This window comes from Netta rufina (genome assembly GCF_964035555.1).
Source record: "Netta rufina genome assembly, chromosome: 9".
In the NCBI taxonomy this organism is placed as follows: domain Eukaryota; kingdom Metazoa; phylum Chordata; class Aves; order Anseriformes; family Anatidae; genus Netta; species Netta rufina.
The window spans coordinates 20,041,947-20,059,912 of record NC_140132.1 but is presented as its reverse complement, the minus strand read 5'-3'; the positions used below and the strand labels follow the sequence as shown (position 1 = coordinate 20,059,912).

At 40.9% G+C, this 17,966-nt stretch overlaps 1 protein-coding gene across 5 annotated transcripts in view; it reads right to left on the bottom strand.

The window, feature by feature from the left end:
• TBL1XR1 (TBL1X/Y related 1) overlaps positions 1-17,966 on the bottom strand; it is a 106,277-nt gene that overhangs the window by 67,828 nt on the left and 20,483 nt on the right. For 2 of the 5 annotated variants that reach the window (XM_084292270.1, XM_084292271.1), the window contains exon 2: positions 11,267-11,346. The exons of the other annotated variants lie outside the window; for them this stretch is intronic. The gene's annotated coding sequence lies outside the window, so the exon portion shown is untranslated. The remainder of the gene's footprint in view (positions 1-11,266; positions 11,347-17,966) is intronic. 5 annotated transcript variants of the gene reach the window in all.

Sequence of the window (17,966 nt, the reverse complement as noted above, 5' to 3'; positions counted from 1 at the left end):
AGAATAATCTGACATCCCTGTAAGAGAAAAGGAGCCTCCGATCCCCATTCACCCTCCCCGTGGTTTTCATGGCTCTGCAGAAAATTAACTGTGCCCCGTTCCCATGCCGGAACTTGTCCTTAACCAGTGGCTGCATTAAACGGGTACCTCGGCTCTACAGTGCATTTTAATAGGACAATTACACACTCTGCATGACATTAACTGAAATCTCCCACTGTGTTTCCAACCCTCCTTCACTTCTGATCTTTCTCGCGTTACTGCCTTGACAGGGTGGTCGGTAACACAGCTCTCCTTCTACAGATCACTCACATACCACCAAAAAAATAAAGCACCCAACACACTCATTGAGAAAGTGCCCATCTATACAGGTGTTCAGAAATGGGGAACTGAGCAGTTCATGTGTTATTTGAAGGAATGGTGTTACACTTCAGACTGTACTCTTGCAAGAGCATCGGCCAACACGTGCTCATCAGCATCAGCTCACGCTACAAAGAATTCAGTTTCACATACCAGTTTTTATTCATGAAGCTGTTAACTTCTAAATCTTATCCCCACAGCATTCTAATATTTTCCTCAGTGTCTCACCTTTCCACTCTTATTTTCTCTTCTTTTCTTCAGCAGAGCTCCCTGTAAACAGGGTTAATAGCATCTTGTTTTCTCTGTAACGCATCTGTCCTAACGGTAACTGTAAAGGATGTGTCAATGCCATCAAGACTGACTTGAATTCAAGCTTTCTTAAGCTTTTCTGAAGAACTGATACTAAATTCACTACCTTTTGAAAGACTGTTTTTCACTCTTTCAAAAAAAAAAAAAAAAAAAAAAGAGTTTTGCCAAGCATGTTATTTATCATTTTCAAAAATCAATACAAAAATGGAACTAGTTACTACCCTGTACATTAAATAGATATTTAAGCTCAATGGAAGTCTACCCAATAACTTACAAAGCTGTTAATGGATCAGATCTCACTCAGGTAAGTAACTTAACTTCTCTGACCAGGAGAAGGAACAAGGCAATTTAAAAGGTGCAAAAGTCAAGGGAAAGGAGAGAAACTAGAAGATAGTGCAACTGGAAACACATTTTAAATAATCTGGAAACACCTTCCCAAAGCAAAATCACTCAAGTAGAGAACAGCTGTGGGAAACAGCCTGTGCTATGGGACTTCTGCTATTTCAAGCAAGAGTAGAAAAGACCAGGGCAGAAGTAATTCTGCCCAAGGAGACACGTAGTGCACTGTGTTTGATCTACTAAGTCTTTCCCCTTTCTTTATGATTCTTATCTCAACTGTTCCACACCAGGAATTTGAAATCGGCTGCGCTCCACATCTTGCAAATCTTCCTGTTCAAACTAGATTAGGCTGAAAATAGCATTTTACCATTTGGGAATTTCATTTATAGAATTCTGCCTCTGAGGTTGCCTGCAGAATTCCTCTGCAACTGCTGTCAGGTCTTCGGGAAAAGGGTGTTGTCTTCTTGGCTTTTTTTTTTCCCCTCCTCTAAACCAATGCACATTTATCACGGTGATCTACTAGATTCATCGAAGATGTAATGAAGAGTTCAAGTCCTCATGTCTTTGGGGGGAAAAAAAATCAACTCCTTACTCTCCATTAAAATAAATTTGTGTACTTAATCTTCTAACTTGTGAATGATAAAAAACTTACCCAAACTTTATTTTTAGGATATGCTACATGGCTACCATGACTGAATTTACTTGTTCCTTGAATGCTTTTTGCTGCTCTGATACTGTTTTAGTAAAGCATCCACAAGGTACCCCATAAGTATCAGCTGTCAAGAACTTCCTTTTTTTTTTTTTTTTTTATAAAAAAATAAAAGCATTGAATGACTACAAATTAAAAGAAATAAAGAAAGATTAAACAAAAAAAAAAAAAAAAAAAAGAAATCTATGCCTGTATTTTCAGCTTGAATCAACAGATTTTTAGTTCTTGTTATTGATAAAGACCATGCTAAAGGCCTGTACATTCTGCTAATTTTGTGATCATGCTAAAACACACTAGTTAACTAAGGAAACTATCAGCATATTCTTGAGCCAGGAACATCAAATAAATGTGTTTGTCAAAATACTCCACCTAGCAAAAGCATTTCCACTCCGTGTCAGACATGTCAAATACCAGGGGCTGGTTCATCTCCAACAGAACACACTGCAGATATTACTGTAGTCACACCTAGTCAAGGGTGGTTCTTTTCCTTTTTTTTTTCTTTTTTTTTTTTTTTTGAAGTATAACAGTATGTCGTATTCAGCACTAATAGATACACAGAACCTACACAGCACTGTAATAAATGCACAGAACCTGAGAGCACCGTAATGACCTATATTCCATCAGCCCGTGAGTAATAGCAATCTAGGTTTACCTGCTGCTGCACTTCAGAAAAGACTGTTAGACTGTTTACCAAATCCAACAAAAGCGTTATCCAACATCTATCTATTCCGTTGCATGAAGTTGTAGAGCTACAATAATTTATCACTTTTTTTTTTTTTTGGTCTTATTCTTTTCACTGCCTAAGGAACCAGAAAAATCTTGCATTACAAAAACGTCTCAAACACTAGCACTTCTTCCCATTTAACACGTTACAATTATTTTTACACTAACTTTACCCAGAAATAAACCCGCCTGGCGTATCCTCCCAGGAATACTGCTACTAGACTCGTTCTGACACCTTTCCAAAGCAGTCTCATCTGACCCTCTTGGACTGGGCACATCGGGGGCTTGGTGTGCACACCACAAACACACAAACTCGCCCCCTCCCATGAAGAGGAACAGGATGATGCTTTTCTAGCAATACTTCTAGACTAAACAAGCTAAGTTTAAGAGTGATTAGCACTCTTTGTTCCTTTGTCAAGTTAAGACACTTTCCTTGCGGTATTTTTAATTAAACAAAGCGTCCATACAATGGTTCAAAAAACATTACCAGTTTTATCTTTTTAATCCTAATAATAACCTCTTGTAAAGTAGTAAAAATAAATATGAAATTACATTCATTTACGTTAGTACGCATACAAAGGCTTAACTTCGATTACTTCAATGCATTAAGACTTTACGACAAAGTCCTTAAGCGATCTGGACCGCCGCCAGCCCTAGCAAGGACACGTCCAAGCGCTCTCACCACACATCAAGGACACCGGCTGCGTGGCACAGTGACACACCACGGCCCAAGGAACCACGGAGTGGGGATGGAGACATGTAGGAGGAGTGGAGAGCAAGTATTTTGTCAGAGAAGCAACAATAAAGTGTTAGAAATACATGTACAAGGCGATCTACAAGCTTCCCCATCGCTGTGTAGAATTCCACTCTCCCAGCACAAAATATATGGCCAGAAATGGTCAGATAAGGGAACAGAAGGGAACTCCAGAAACACGGGGTAATGAAACGCAGTATGTGCACATATATGTGAGGGGAAACAAAAATAGATGGAGGTTTACTTCTTGGCTTGCAATTTCAGCTTTTTTTTTTTTTTTTTTTTCTGTTAGAACATAATAAATTTGCCATTAAGGCACTTAGAGTCCAGGTGTAACTCGCCCTGTAAAGATCTCTCACATGACACATTTTAGAAAGAGATAATGTATTTGTAAAGTATTAAAGGAAACGTTTGCACTTCTTCTGCTTAATGAACCAGAAAGGTACCACTAAAGATCCAAACAGTCTGCTCATCCTTAGTTACCAGAAGACGACCTGGTGAGGCCACTTCACCAGTCACACCTGAGGCACTCCTCCCAGTTCCTCCCAAGTTGTTTTTTTCTTTTTGTTTTGTTTCTAATTAACCACTTCTCACTTCTAACCATGAATTCACAGCCATATAAATTACGTTTAAAAGAGAGAGTTGCTGTGCCCCGAGAGAGAGCTGCAGCATCACTCCTGCCACCGCCCTGTCAGATGAATGACATTTCCAGCACTGATTTACTACGGCTACGCGGAGCTGGGATGCACAAGTGTTTGCAAGCTGTCTCTCACAAAGGAAAGGTATGGACTCCGGCTGAGATAAGCACTGGAGTTATTCATGGAGAAACAGACCTAAAAAGCAAGAACTGAGGCCTGGTGACACAGTGAGCTTAGGAGTTCTGGAAGGAATACAGATCAGCAGCACTTTCATGCCATCAAAAATGGTGTTTTAAATTAACAAAGATTAAAATATAAGTTACCATACAATAATTTTTAAACACCACAGCTTATTATTTTAACCAACCCAAAGAAAGCAAAAATAAATTCAGGGAGTGCCTAAAGACAACTGGCCTGCAGTGCCTCCAGCTTTGTTTCACAGCTTCGTTATGAGCAGAGTAGAGGAAAAGAAAGGGGACAGCCACAGAAGAATTTTTTGCTCTTTTTAAAGATTTTTTTTCCCCTCAGGGCTGCACCACAGGCACACACCAGGACTACAGCCCTTAACACTAGTCAGTCTCCACCTGATCCGAAGTCCCGGGTCTCTGCTGCCCAGGGGCTGATAGGAGGCTGGGTGTCTGACTGGGACCTGCACTGACCTGAAGGCACTGACACCACCCTTCAACCTCTGCCTCTGGGGCAGGCAGAGCAAGGGAAATTGTGTTTTCTAAAGCTGCACCACCTGCTAACATTGAGTTTAAAGTTTAATTTCAAATTCAATTTCAAATTTTGGCAACCTATACCAAAATGTGATTTAAGCTACTATAATCATTTCAAACAAATGAAATATTAAAGTAATACATTAAGTTTTAAAGAAAGCTAAACCACTGATGGAACTGTTGGAAATCCCTGACACAGCGTTTACAAAGAACATTTGTTCGAAGTGTTAAGCAGCATGCTTTTATGGGTGCACAGAGTATTTTTTATACCCCAACCAGTTTGTATTCAGCTACCTCCAGTACTCTGAATGCACTTCAAACTTTTTATCCTTGGACATGTACCTGCCAATTCTGAGGACCAAACCCCATCAATTCTGAAATCATAAAGAATAGCATCAGATCATTTCACTACTTATAAAACAGTACTTTTTCCTAGCTTTAAATTCAGTAGTTTTCATGGATAGTCTCTTTAGCCAGTATACTGCAAAAATAAACATAGTAAACATGAACTGCACTATTCATCCATTTCCTACTTCATAAACAGTCATGTTTAAAGAAACTGCATTAAAAAAAGGCTAAGTTACCTAAGTTAACAAAAGCACAGCAAAAGTGTAAACCTGCCCAATTAGGAAAAGAAATACCAGATTTACTGGAAAAAAAAAAAAAAAGAAAAAAAAAAAAGGAAAAGAAAAAAAAAAAGCCCTCAACACTAGTAGCAGATAAATGTTTAATGATTTCAGCACAGTTATTTCAGTGGAAAAAAAAGGATTTGTTTTTTCTAAATCCAAAACAAAATTACAATCAATTACATGAAACAAGGGCTTCTGCACGTTGATTTGAATCATTTTCACTTTGATCCACCCTGGGCCTAGCAGACATTTCTTCTGCTATTAAGTACTCAAAGGTGTAAATTACGGCTTGAAAGACCTACTTAAAGTAACAGCTATAATAAGCTTCACTATTCCAAGAGCAGTCCAATCCTTTCAAAAGAAAAAGATTTTAAGCCGCGTAGGAAAGGCTTGCAGCAACTGACACAGGGAGCATCTCTATTTCTGGATGCGAGTCATTGAAAACTGATTAAAGTAAAACGCCGCAAGGACACGTCCGCATCCTGAGGTATTGTTCCTTCAAAGGTAAAACAGCAGGCGTGAAACTCAAACGATTAAGGAAGTTTAACCACCAAGCAACAGAACAGGAGCTCTCGTATCGTGGTATTCTGGAAATTCTGCTGAATAAAAGTGAATATAATCTACACGGTGATGGTATGCATCACCATTACTTGCACTGTGATGGGACTGGGCTCCCAGCTGTGCCAAGCAAAGATTTCCTATACCTGGAACCGAGGCACGAGGCAGGTTCTGCAGAGATGCCCGGCCGAGAAGCGTCCCAACCACCCCAAGCAGAGAAGGGAAACCGCGTGAGGCTGGACAGCACTGCTGACAGCCACCAAGGTGAGCTCCTTGCTGCTAAGGCGGCCAAATCTACACGTTCAATACGGCACCAGGTCTGGAGGCTGCGCAGGACAGGCACGAAGGTATCACCACCCTCCTGCGAGGTGAGGGACAGGCTGTCTGGTGGAAGCCTATCGACTGTGCGGCAGCAGGGCTCGCGCTGGGATTTACGCTGGAAGAGAGAGACGCTCATAATATCCTCTACGCATTCATCTTGGCGCTTTGGGGGAATCAAATCAGCACTTCAAGAAAAAGAGCAGGCACTGAACAATTTAAAGTACCTACAAATTGCATTCGGAAATGTTCAGGTGTTGGAATTGCTCTTTCTGTCCTGATAAAATAAAGCTTTCTAAATGAATTTTAACGTATCAGATTGTCATGTTTCTACGATTTGTAAGGTTGATCTATTTTGAAATAGTCAATTTTGCAGCCTCGTTTCCAGTGATTTGTATTAACATATCACAGATCAAAAAATCAGAAACAGAGGTCGATACCCAGGCATTATCAACAGAACAAGCAGTCATCTTCAGGAATTTTTGTTAGTTTTGTTTAGCTTTGTCATTTAATTCTAATCCAGCAAACACTCAAAATTGAAATAAAGCACAAAATTGTACCCAGACTATATGAGAGCCTCAAGTAATTATGCTGAGAAGGAAGGAGAGAGGAAGAGAGCAGTCACACATAAGGCTGCCTATCTTAATTGTACCACAGTTGTTCTTGTTTTCCTTACACATTCAAAACCAATCCTTTTGTATGCCACTTCGATAATTCATATGCAAGTACTGCCCACTTACTCTAGCTTCTGCAAGCAAGCCCTCCCTAAAAGCTCACTGTGGATATCATAAAATCTCAAGTCATTGACAAAATAACTTGTACATCTTATCCCCCTCTGTATGCCTTCTGGAACATCAACAAGGAAATACCCATTACTACATCAACGGGACTTGTTTTTAACTACAAACAATATCAGAAAAATAATAAACTCATTCCCATTTGTACAGTAAGAAATAAGGAATCAATAGTAATATAAAACACATAATTACAGAAAATCTCAGCAACCCCCTTCTGAATTGAGGTCTCACTATCTTACATACTTCCTAAATGTGAAGGACCCTGAAAGATCCGTATGACCCATAAGATACTAAAGTGCAGAAATCAGTCTGGTTTTTAACTACAGTAAATAGTATGGCAGCAAAACCAGAGATAAACCAAGTGGACCTTCCAATAAGAAGCAAAACGTTACATATCAAGCATTTCTAACCCTCCTACCTGTATCTTCAAATAGGATATGAAGTGAAAATGCATACCTGAGAAATTGTTTTCTGTAGGGCATTCAGGCTTTTTCCACTTCACGTAAAAACTTTTATTAAAGGAATGTGATCTCTAACGATTCCTCTCTGTTTTTTCCCTCTTTTTAAAGAACTTTTTTAAAGAACTATCTGAAAATTTGCTTTGCGTTAAATATCACTGGTTGGAGATGCCAAAGCAACACAGCAGTACCCTTTAATCAGCAGATACAAGCCTTTTGCTAGTTCTGGAAGGATTTTACTTACAGTAACTTTAAAATCTTTGGATCGCTGCAGCAAAATCTCATTTCAGATTATTCCTGGTTTGGAGATATTAGGGATTAGCATTCTGCCAAGTCATTCCTTCTGAGAAGTAATCAAGCTCAGACACCGGAGTCCCTAAGCAAAAACTGCGTAAAAAGATCCAACAAGATGGGATTGGCATCTAATTGCCACTCTGGCTCCATCAACTTGCTGTCAGATTCACTTTTATTCAGTTCAGTGCCTGAGAAATTTCCAAACAAGGCAGAATGAATCTGCCAAAGTCTGATGTACCTCCACACCACAAGTACACTTACTGGACTGCTTCTAAGAATGGGACACCATTTGGGAAAGCTAAGAAAACAACTCATTAGAGCACCAGGAAAAAATCCTTTTCTCCTAGGAGACTGCTGTGCCCTGTAATAGAAAATGCTATTAAGCAAAAATGATCTACTGCAAACAAGCATGGACAATTTACTGAACAAAAAGGAGTTTGCAGTTAAGAAATAATATAAATTACCATATGGGGACAATTGGTATGCAGAAAGAGTATGGGGCTTGCTGCCCCACAACAACAGCAAATACAAGAAGAAGGTTAATGACAACCTTTTGAGCAATAGAAAATGTTTAACTCCAGTACTGTCAGTATCTGAGATACAGTGTAAAAAATGTTTTAAAACTAACAAAAATCCTGTGCATTTCTACTTGTTTGTAAGAGAATCAAAACCAGCAAGAGGTTCTAAGGGGGAATGTGAATTTTGTTCATTCACCCCCTGCTTCCACTGACTCCTTGAGTTCATAAAGGAATCCCCAAAGCCTTTGGAAAAAACAGAAGAGCCCAGTGGGTAAGGCTGGGGAGTGAGTACATTATTTAATATCTGGAAACTATGCGTGAGAGACCTTTCCAGTTTTATTTTTAGCACAACATATCCATACGTACAAAGAGCTTTAACACTGAGAGGAATGCAATGGGAAATTTGTTTTAACCATACAATTCTAGCAGGTTATTAAGATTGCATCATTATCCTCCTTGGACAGTAATTGGCAATAAGACTACATGCTCTACTCTTAGCTTTTGTTTCATTGATGAGTTGTGAGGAAAAAGAAATGCTGTTCATCCAACATGCTGTTTATTTAATATTCAGCTTTCTTCAACTCTTCTTCTTATGCAAAGCACAAATGCTGATGATCAATTATTTTAGCAATCATAATTCAAGCTGAAATTTTACACTCTGTAAACACATTATCATGACCACCACATTATGCGTTTGAAAAATTCCAACTGCAGCAACCCATACAAATGAACACGCTGCATTAGGTTTACAGTAAAATCCTGTTCTGACTAGACACGCGAGGCTTTTCCTAACAGTAAAATGAATGAAGCGCACACGCACTCAGTATTTTTCCACGCAGTGCCCCAATGCACTCATTTATGCACAAAGACATTCACACACTTGCCTTCAATCTTAAAAATAAAAATGTTACTTAGCTCTAATGGCGTTACTTCTAATATTAGAGCTTGTGTTTTAAAAATTAAACTACCAGATAAGACAGAAATCATAGAAGAGTTGCTGTCATTGTAATAGGAAAACCTCTTATAAACTTCATCAGATTGACGACAAGAAGAACCAAGTTTTAAGAAGCAACTAGCTCTTAAGAATAATCTGAAACACCATCACATGTAGTTGTTGGCCTGACACACCCTAAAACGTAAGTCTAAAATTAATAAAAAACTTTCCAAAATTTAGTCTGTACTCTTTATGGGAACACTTTACACACATGTACACGTATTTGGGGTATGTGTAACATACACTGCATTACATTTCACTGATAAAACCACAAGTTTTCTCAACAACGTTTCATGAAAAAGCTTAGCAAAGAGTTTGACATGTCATGGTGGGAAGAATCTAACAGTAAAAGGCTGAGCAGTGAAAAAGTGGGCCTGCAGCTGAAGGTGGCAATGATTCAGTGACAGCAGATGGATTATTTGAGACAACCTGGCCCAAGGGACTAGCAGGGCTGTGCCCAAGGCTGCTGAGCGCTGATGCCATAGGGAGGCCACAATCATCTCAGAAAGGTCCTGGGGCCTGAGGGGGACCCTGATGACTGCCAGGAGGTAGATGTTGCCCATCTTCAGATAAAGCCTGAGGGAGGATTCAGGGATCCACTTTGGTCTCTGAGAACACCACGGAGCAAGTCCTCTTGGAACACGCTTTTGGGTCACAAAAAAGGTGCTTTGGACCACATAGCACTGACTGGTGAGGGGCGAGTTACCCCTGGTCAATCTGATTGCCTTATCTGAGGAAAACGATTGGATTTGTGGGCAAAAGGAAAGCAATCCATGCTATCATCCCAACTTTAGCAAGGCTTTTGACACTGCCTGCTGCAATCTGGGATGTCACCTTCTGAATGGGACACCACCAGGCAAGTAAGAACCTGACAGACTTGCTGGGCTCCATGAGCAGAGGTTTGTCAGCTCCTCAGTCACTCTGTTTATTGCCTCTGGAATATTCGACTTTGAAACCTCAATAATGTTATTTCAACTTATTTTTTTTATATATATACAATAAGGTGGCCTTGTTAGAGAGAACAACATCAGCACGTCCACATCCAGCAGTTCCTGAGAGGTATGAATTTTTTGTTTTCGAGACATGCACACCGTCTTGAGATAAAATCAGCGCAGAGTCCTCAGCAAAATAACTGAAAATTGTGATTCCCATGTCTATAAATAAGCCACAAATGGCACATTAGAGGACGCACTCCACAGTAAATCCTGTGCTCACACAGAAGAGCCACATGGTGACTGCAATGAGTATTTACACGCATTCACCAAAGGATGAATGAGTCCTCCAATTTGTATTTAACTGATTCCTTATCAAGCACATTAAAAAAAAATCAGGTAACTGTAAAGTCCCAAGAAACATCAGTCACTATTTGAATTTTCAATAATATAATACTTAACACACAAAAAAAGCCCAATGAATTCATTTTGGTGTGTAAAAATTGAAATGTGCTGGAGAGAGTGCGCATGCTCACACATACTTGGAACTGAGCAAACTGTTACAAATTTACTGGAAAAATTGTATACTGGGCATATGCAATAGGCAGTTTGTGAGCACATAAATGCTATTTCTAACCCAAACCAAAGCAAATCAATCCAAGAAATATGTTCATACAAACAGACTATTATATATACATATATGTGCACACACACTTTTAAATATTGTATATAGAAGCACATTTTGAAAGCATGAAGAAATGCATGCCGGGGGCACGAAGAACACTGCTTTGTTTCCCCTCCATGCAAGGAGAGCTAAGCTCATGCAACCACACTGTCACCACAGCCCCCAACACACATGAAGTTATCTTCTGGTGAGGAACAGAACAGCTGCACAAAGGCTAAACCATGAGCATCTGGAGGGAATAAAAAGAGAAACTTCAACGTGAGCATCTTCCCGAGCTTGAAGAGCTGCCCTACCTTCAACATATCCTATCTTGCAAATATACCAAGATTTGTTGTAATATTCATAATGTAATCATATGGTATGGAGAAATTTTAATTTTACTAGCACAAAGCTTCTAACACTTATGTAGATAAAAATTGGGTTGTTAACAGGAATTCTCTTGAAAATGTTAAGGCTTAAACCACATTCATCTGAGGTTAAAGAAGGGTTAATTTGGCAGAGTGGTATTTAGAGTGTTTCTAGATTTTTGAAATACCTGCAAAATTCCTCTCCCTTCTCTTCAGGCCAATTATCTGCTTAGTGCAAAATTTCTTCCCACAGTGAAGTCTCAATCTCCTAACAGAAATCATAAACATTCATAAATTGAGGTTTCAGAAAAGAACCTATGACATGCACCTGAGCAAAACTTGGCAGATCACAGCATACTCCATTTCTATAATGATCACTTTGGAATAGAAAAGGTTAATTGAATCATATACTTGGAATACTGGGTGACAGTCAGTCTCCTTCAAACCTGACATACACCATCATTCAATTTCCATTGTTCTTCAATATAAATCATGTTAACTAAGACTGTGCAATCTGAACGTTCACTCAAATAATCAAGAAAAGTGAGACCAGTCTCGCTCTTGGAAGGCTCAGTGTACAGCCCAAGGCTACTTTTACTTTAAGCAAACAGACAGGAAAAAAAATGTTATTTTTACTTTGAAATTGGTTCGATATGCTTAGACTGTGGTTGTACATCTTCAGTATGCTCAAGTATATACATAATATGCAAAACACCAGTGTTATTCATTAAAAACAAAAAAAAAATACTGGCCTATAGTCTCTATCTTTATTTCTGACTTCAGATTTAACTAGGTTATATCTCCATTTTGCAAATCTTTCTGCATAGCACTTCCAAAGCATGCCCTATTCTGTCTAACCATTCAAGTGAAGTTTTTACCTAGATTTTCATTATCTTTTGCCTGAGCTTATGCTGGGCCTGCCAAAAGCAAGCTTGCCCCACTCACATCCACTTAGGATCCTTCTGAAAAGATCATTATCTTCTATTTTACCCCATCTCTTTGTATTCCTCCACCAGCTTCACCTTCTATTCCCTCAAACATAACACACTTACCAGGCTTCCTTATTAATAGCCAAGAAGGGCTTTTGCACTTTGCTTATCACTGATTTGGTACTAAAGAGCCAGCTTCAGCTACCACCAAACGGCTAATGATGCACTTGATATATTTTCAAATGAGCATCAGCATGCTTTCTCACATCGTGCTCGTTATGAGAGGTGCTCCCAAATTCACAAGCCTTCTTTGAATCCCTTTTCAAAAGTCTCCTTTTCCACGTCTACTACAAAAACTGTGTGTTCAGTAGCTCCAGGTGAATTTTTTTTCCATGAATATACATATATGGCTTTTTGAATTCACAAACCTTTAGCATTGTCATGTTCTGAGACAAAGAATTCTGCTCAAAGAATATTCTAGGAAAATATACTTAATTTTCCTTATTTTGGACATCACCTTCTAGTTTCATTTGATGCCTTTAGCTTCTGCTTTACAGAAACAACCATCACTCCCTGTTTACCTTCACCAGAAGGCTCACGATTTTACAAACCTCTCCCACAACCTCACTCAGCTGTTGCTGGGTTCCTCCCAGTGCAAACTGAAGACCACTGGTCTGCTTAATGCAAATCTTCTGCTACCGATTCTGACTGCAGAGGTGACCTCGCTTTTTGTTCTGCAGGATATTTCACTAAGTTTCTAGTGAAGACAAAGAGAGGTGAGTTTGTTTTCTCTTCAGCAGGACAAGCTTCTGGAACTGTTCTACTTCAAGGACGTAAAATGCTGAGTCCAGTGTCAAGAGTACAAGGAAACGTGCCAGCACTGTAAGTTTCTGCTGCGAGGAAAAGAGATGTTCCACGTCACCCATGCCAGCAGAAGGGAAAGGAGAACAAGGTAAACTGATCTGTCAAACTTTCCCTCAGCTGCTATGGTTATTTAATCTGCACACCTTGTCTTACTACCATGACAAAAGAATTAGGTTTTCTATCAAGGGCTGAACTTTACCGAGGATGAAGAGGCAGCCGTGACGAACCAGAAACCTGCAGGGCAGCCACAGGCCTGGTTCCTGTGCACTTTGGTGGCAGCTCTAATACAAGCACTGTTAGAGCCTAATCAGCCTCCTGGTCCAACTCCTTATTCTGCAGCAGCAGGTAAAAAAATAAAAAGTGATCTAATTCCAGCTATAAGAAGCAAAAAGGGATGGAAAAGGAAGTTCAACATGCATGCCTCCATCAATCCACTAAATGAGCAACCTCCCCATGACACCCACAGCACAGCAGTAATGTCCTAATAAATTCATATTTTTAACTTTAAGTCAGGAAATCCATTTTCAGGAGAGATTTGAAGCTGACTCAGGCCCAAACTAAAGAGATTCTCTAGCACTGGTTTTGCTTTCCCTGAAGTGTGAACCTGCAAGAACTTCGGTAGGTGCACTGGAAGGTTTTATGGTTTCAGTGCTCTATGGTTAACGCTTTTTCTGTTCTTTTCTGAGATGTCTTACATCTGTTTAAAGAACCACTGCTCACTGAGTCACAGATATTTCCAAGCTACTAGCCACAGTCGATCGCTGTTATTTTTCACTCTCCAAGAGAAGCAAGATAATCATCAGGGAAAATAAAATCCGTGGCACCTCACTAAGTTAACACCGCACATCCAATAAAAATAATCACTTCAAAAATTATAAAACCAATCATAGCATTTTATCTTTGATGTTGCCTATAGTTTCTCTTACTACTCTTAGCCATTTTTTCATATTTCTCTTAACAAGGCTTGCATGAGGTGACCTAGTTTATTTGCACTCTTCCCAAACCGTGAAGAAAAACGTGTTAACATAAACCAACTGGTCCCAGTCACTTTGAAACAAGCTTTTTCCCTGCCAGCTACTCAGCCCCTGCCACCCGTCTACTGCCTTGACACTTTCCAGCCATTTTTTCTCCCAGGCCATTGCTGCTGCCACCTTGTCCTCAAACCCTACCTGATGCCTCCTAGCTCTTATCCCGGGCTGCTGCCACCTTCTCTCTCCCATGTTGAGCCAGGTAGCAGCAGTGCTCCTCAATGCTCATGTCACCAAATGGCACCACGTGGCAACCTGCAGCTGATATCAAAGCCAGGAGCTGCTCATCAGGCACGTGGGAGCTGGTTGTGCTGTTGCTTCGAGGAAGGTCCTTCCCTGTGCAGCAGCCTGCGGACACCAGCAGAAACCACCGCTGCTTTTCTTCACGCACTGGTGGGGAGCTGCTGAATGCGCTGGGCGTGGGACAGCCCAGCTCAGATTTAACACCAGAACAGAGAGGCAGACACATCGCCTATCCCCCGGCTAAACAGTAGGGTGAAAGCTTCAAGTCCTGCTCCAGCAAAGGTAAGGGCCTGTGCCATCCCTGGCATATGGTATTACTCAGGTTACTATTTTCATCTCGGCTAAAGCAGTACGTCTGGTAAGCTAATAGCCCCAATATTGCGTAATACGACAAGGGTAAAAAGGAAAAACAAACAAACAAGTAATGGCAGGGAGGAAAAGGACTTTAAAAGTGGTGTACTGCTGTGACTTTGTTCTGCTATTCAGAAAAAGAAAAAAAATTAAACAACCCTGCAACAAGCTGCCTGGGGCAAGCTAAACGCGAGCTTCCTCTAGGTTAATGACTACTTACGTGCCCACTCCAGAGGCAGACCCACAAGTGCCATGGGCAAACAAGCACCTCTGGTAGTTACAGCAGGGAACAGTCGGTGAACACTTGCCAGTAAGTGCGAGCCTGAAGGACAGACTGAGAACTGTCAATGGACCCAAAGGGCACGTCATACGGAGATGCAAGAGCCCACCATCTGCACCACGTAACTTCAGTTCCTTAAAACTACCTGAACTGCGCGCTCCTGTCAGAGGTTCACTTTCAGAAAACACTGTGAAGTTTGATTCTATATTAAGCAAACTCACCTCTCAGTTGTCCTCAAGCTTACCAGAAGCTGTTCCAGCTTTTAGGGAGTTTCAGAGGACACCAGACAATTTGCAAGAGTCTGGAGCCAGAGCCTGGGACCACAGCCTACAAGCACACACAGCACACGGGGGCCGGTAGGTAGCGAACACGACCCCAAAAATGTGATCACAGAGTGCATCTCACCTAGCGTCTGCCGGAGCAACACACCGAATCCCGGGCAGCAGATTGGCCCTCTGCAGCAGGACAGCAGGGACAGGCTTCAGCGTGCCTTTGCTTTTACATCTGGCACAGAAGGGCTTGAGAAGGATACCAGAGATATATGATGTCATGTTCTATTACAGGCTAATAGAGATGTTCTCTCCTCACGCTTTGCACAGTAATGATTTAAATTCTTACAGTGATAAATGCTGCTCCTTGTTTTGCAATTTTTTTTTTGCCACAAATGCAATCCCCTTTTCCCATTCTCTCTGCATCTGCGCTGAGGACCCCAGCAGAACCAAGCCAAGGGCTCCCTCACCTGAAGGTGAACCACCACAACGCACAAGGCAAAGGTACGAAATCATGCAGCCAGATTGAATTTGGACCAGGAAGGAAAAAAAAAAAAAAAAAAAGGTAGCTGTGACGTGGCACACACAGTGTTTGATCAGACACCCAAGACAGAGATTTGGTCATGTCATGTCCTTGCTGATTCCCTGGAAATGCGACAGTCAGAAGCACACGGCCAACTCATCTGCTAGCCCCCACCTAAGTCTAGCTCTGCTTGGGTTTTTAGGTAGTTTAGGTAACTTGCCTCATCTTTACATCAGACTAAAACAGGGAAGATGAATGAGAATGCAGATGGAATTGTTGTTTCCCATTTGGCCACGTACTAAGGGCAATTACTGCAGGAGGCTTGAACCATAGTATTTAGATGTGGGGTTGTTCACTAACTGCTCTCTGAAACTGTTCAGCTGCCTACACTTGTTGCTCAGAGTAACTACAAAAATAGCAAAGACACCCACTGCCACTCCAAGCTTGCCATTTCCAGGAACAAGCAGCTCAATAAAATGCTGCAAGAAGTCATCACCGATGAAGAACACGTCCTGCCTAATACCTGGCCGTGCGCTGCTGCACAAGACAGGCCAGAAGCTGAAGTCACAAACAAGTTAAACTAATTCAGTCCCTGCCACACAGACACAATGCTTCATGTCATCATCATTTGATACCGATCATGTCATCATTTGATCAGTATTGAATTCTGCTGTTCGTGCCATTTGAGCAGTTTCATTCTGAATTACGCACAAACAACTGTGACCGTTCAGCATGGCCTCCTGAGATCTTGCCTTTGCTAATAGGATTTAAAAAAAAATGCATTTCCTAAACAAAATTAAAAACACAGAAACACTCCAACGAGCCCTAGGTGCTAGGGCAGGTATCCAGGCTAACACAAGGCTTTTTTGCCGGCTCTGGAGCTACACCGAGTTTCATGCAGCTTGTTCCCCACTTCTCAAGGGAAGACCTCCAAAAGCAACATGCCTCAGCACAGTACAGCTCTGACCGCACGTTCTGTGAAGGATCAAAATTATAACGTGCCTAGGTCAGAAGCTAGGCATACAAATGAAAAATATACTATAATAAATACATGTATCAATTACAAAGTTCCAGAAACTCTCTCCCACAAACACACTCACTTAGTCTAATTTCAAATAAATTGAGGAGTGGTGCTGCGACCATCAATACAGCTGCTAAATTGTTAGAGGCTGCTGCTGAATAATGCAGCGGATTCGCTTCCAAATGAGATGCCATTTTTTCCCTTAAAATTTGACTGTTTCATCCAGCTCAACAAGTACAAGGATACTTAGAAAGGCTTCAAAATATCAAACAAAAATTGCCACCACAACTTACTGTCTCCAGAACATACTCCAAGAACAAACACCGCTATACGAAAACAACTTTGTCTTATGGGTTGTCTAAAATTGCCAGAGCTCTCACATGTGGAAGGTCACTAAAAACTACCAATCTACATGTGAAAATGAAACTACAATATATTCTGTATGCTCAAGTTACCCACCGTCATCTAGAAATTAATTTGGTGAACTAATTTAAGCAAGTATTTTTCTAGCTCTGAATAGTTTGCAGTGAAACCGTTACGTGTTCTTCTTAACTAAGCCCATCGTAAGCAAACACGTGCTGAGAAATCGCCTTTCCCTTCCTCCTTCAAAACCACATGCCCTGTGTGTTACTGAAATCTTGGACCATTCATCCTCAACTAAACAACCCTGAAACCAGCTATTAAACACACACACCCACTACAGTCCAAAAGCACAAAAAGTAATTTCCTTCAATTGTGGTATAGCGATAAGACAGTTAGAAAACACTCAAATACGGTTTCATTTAATGATAGCAATGGGCTTCGCATATCCTCCAGCAATAACCCCAAAAGATCCACCTTCGCAGCCCTTCTTGAATAATTTCTCACCCCACAGCTGTTCCCAAAGCCAATTCAATTCTTCCCATGAGCTCTTTTCCCTTCAGTGATACCTACTCACTCCATACTTAAAATCTATGTCAACTCGTATTTCTGTCAATTCCAGCCTGACCTGTTCACGAAACATAAGAAACCGCCTCTTATCAGATCTGTCCACAAGCCACCCAAACCATTACAAGATTTTCTCCCAGTAAAGGCTGGGATCAAAGCCAACCCCGCTGCCAGAACGAACTCACGACACAAAGGAAGTCAATACAAGATGGGACTTCTCGAGCTATGAAGTATGTCTCATCACCACGAGTGATAAATGAAAATAGAAGTCCTTTCTCCTCTGGGAGCCACTTATTTTCATAAGTGAAGTCAGATTTTAAAAGATCAATTGTTCTAGGACACAGGCAGATCTACACTTCAATACGGGTACGATGATTGAGATCAGCTGAGGACAAGACACACTGGTCTGAGCCTCAGAGGACACAGCCACAGGAGCCAACTGGACCTAGAGGC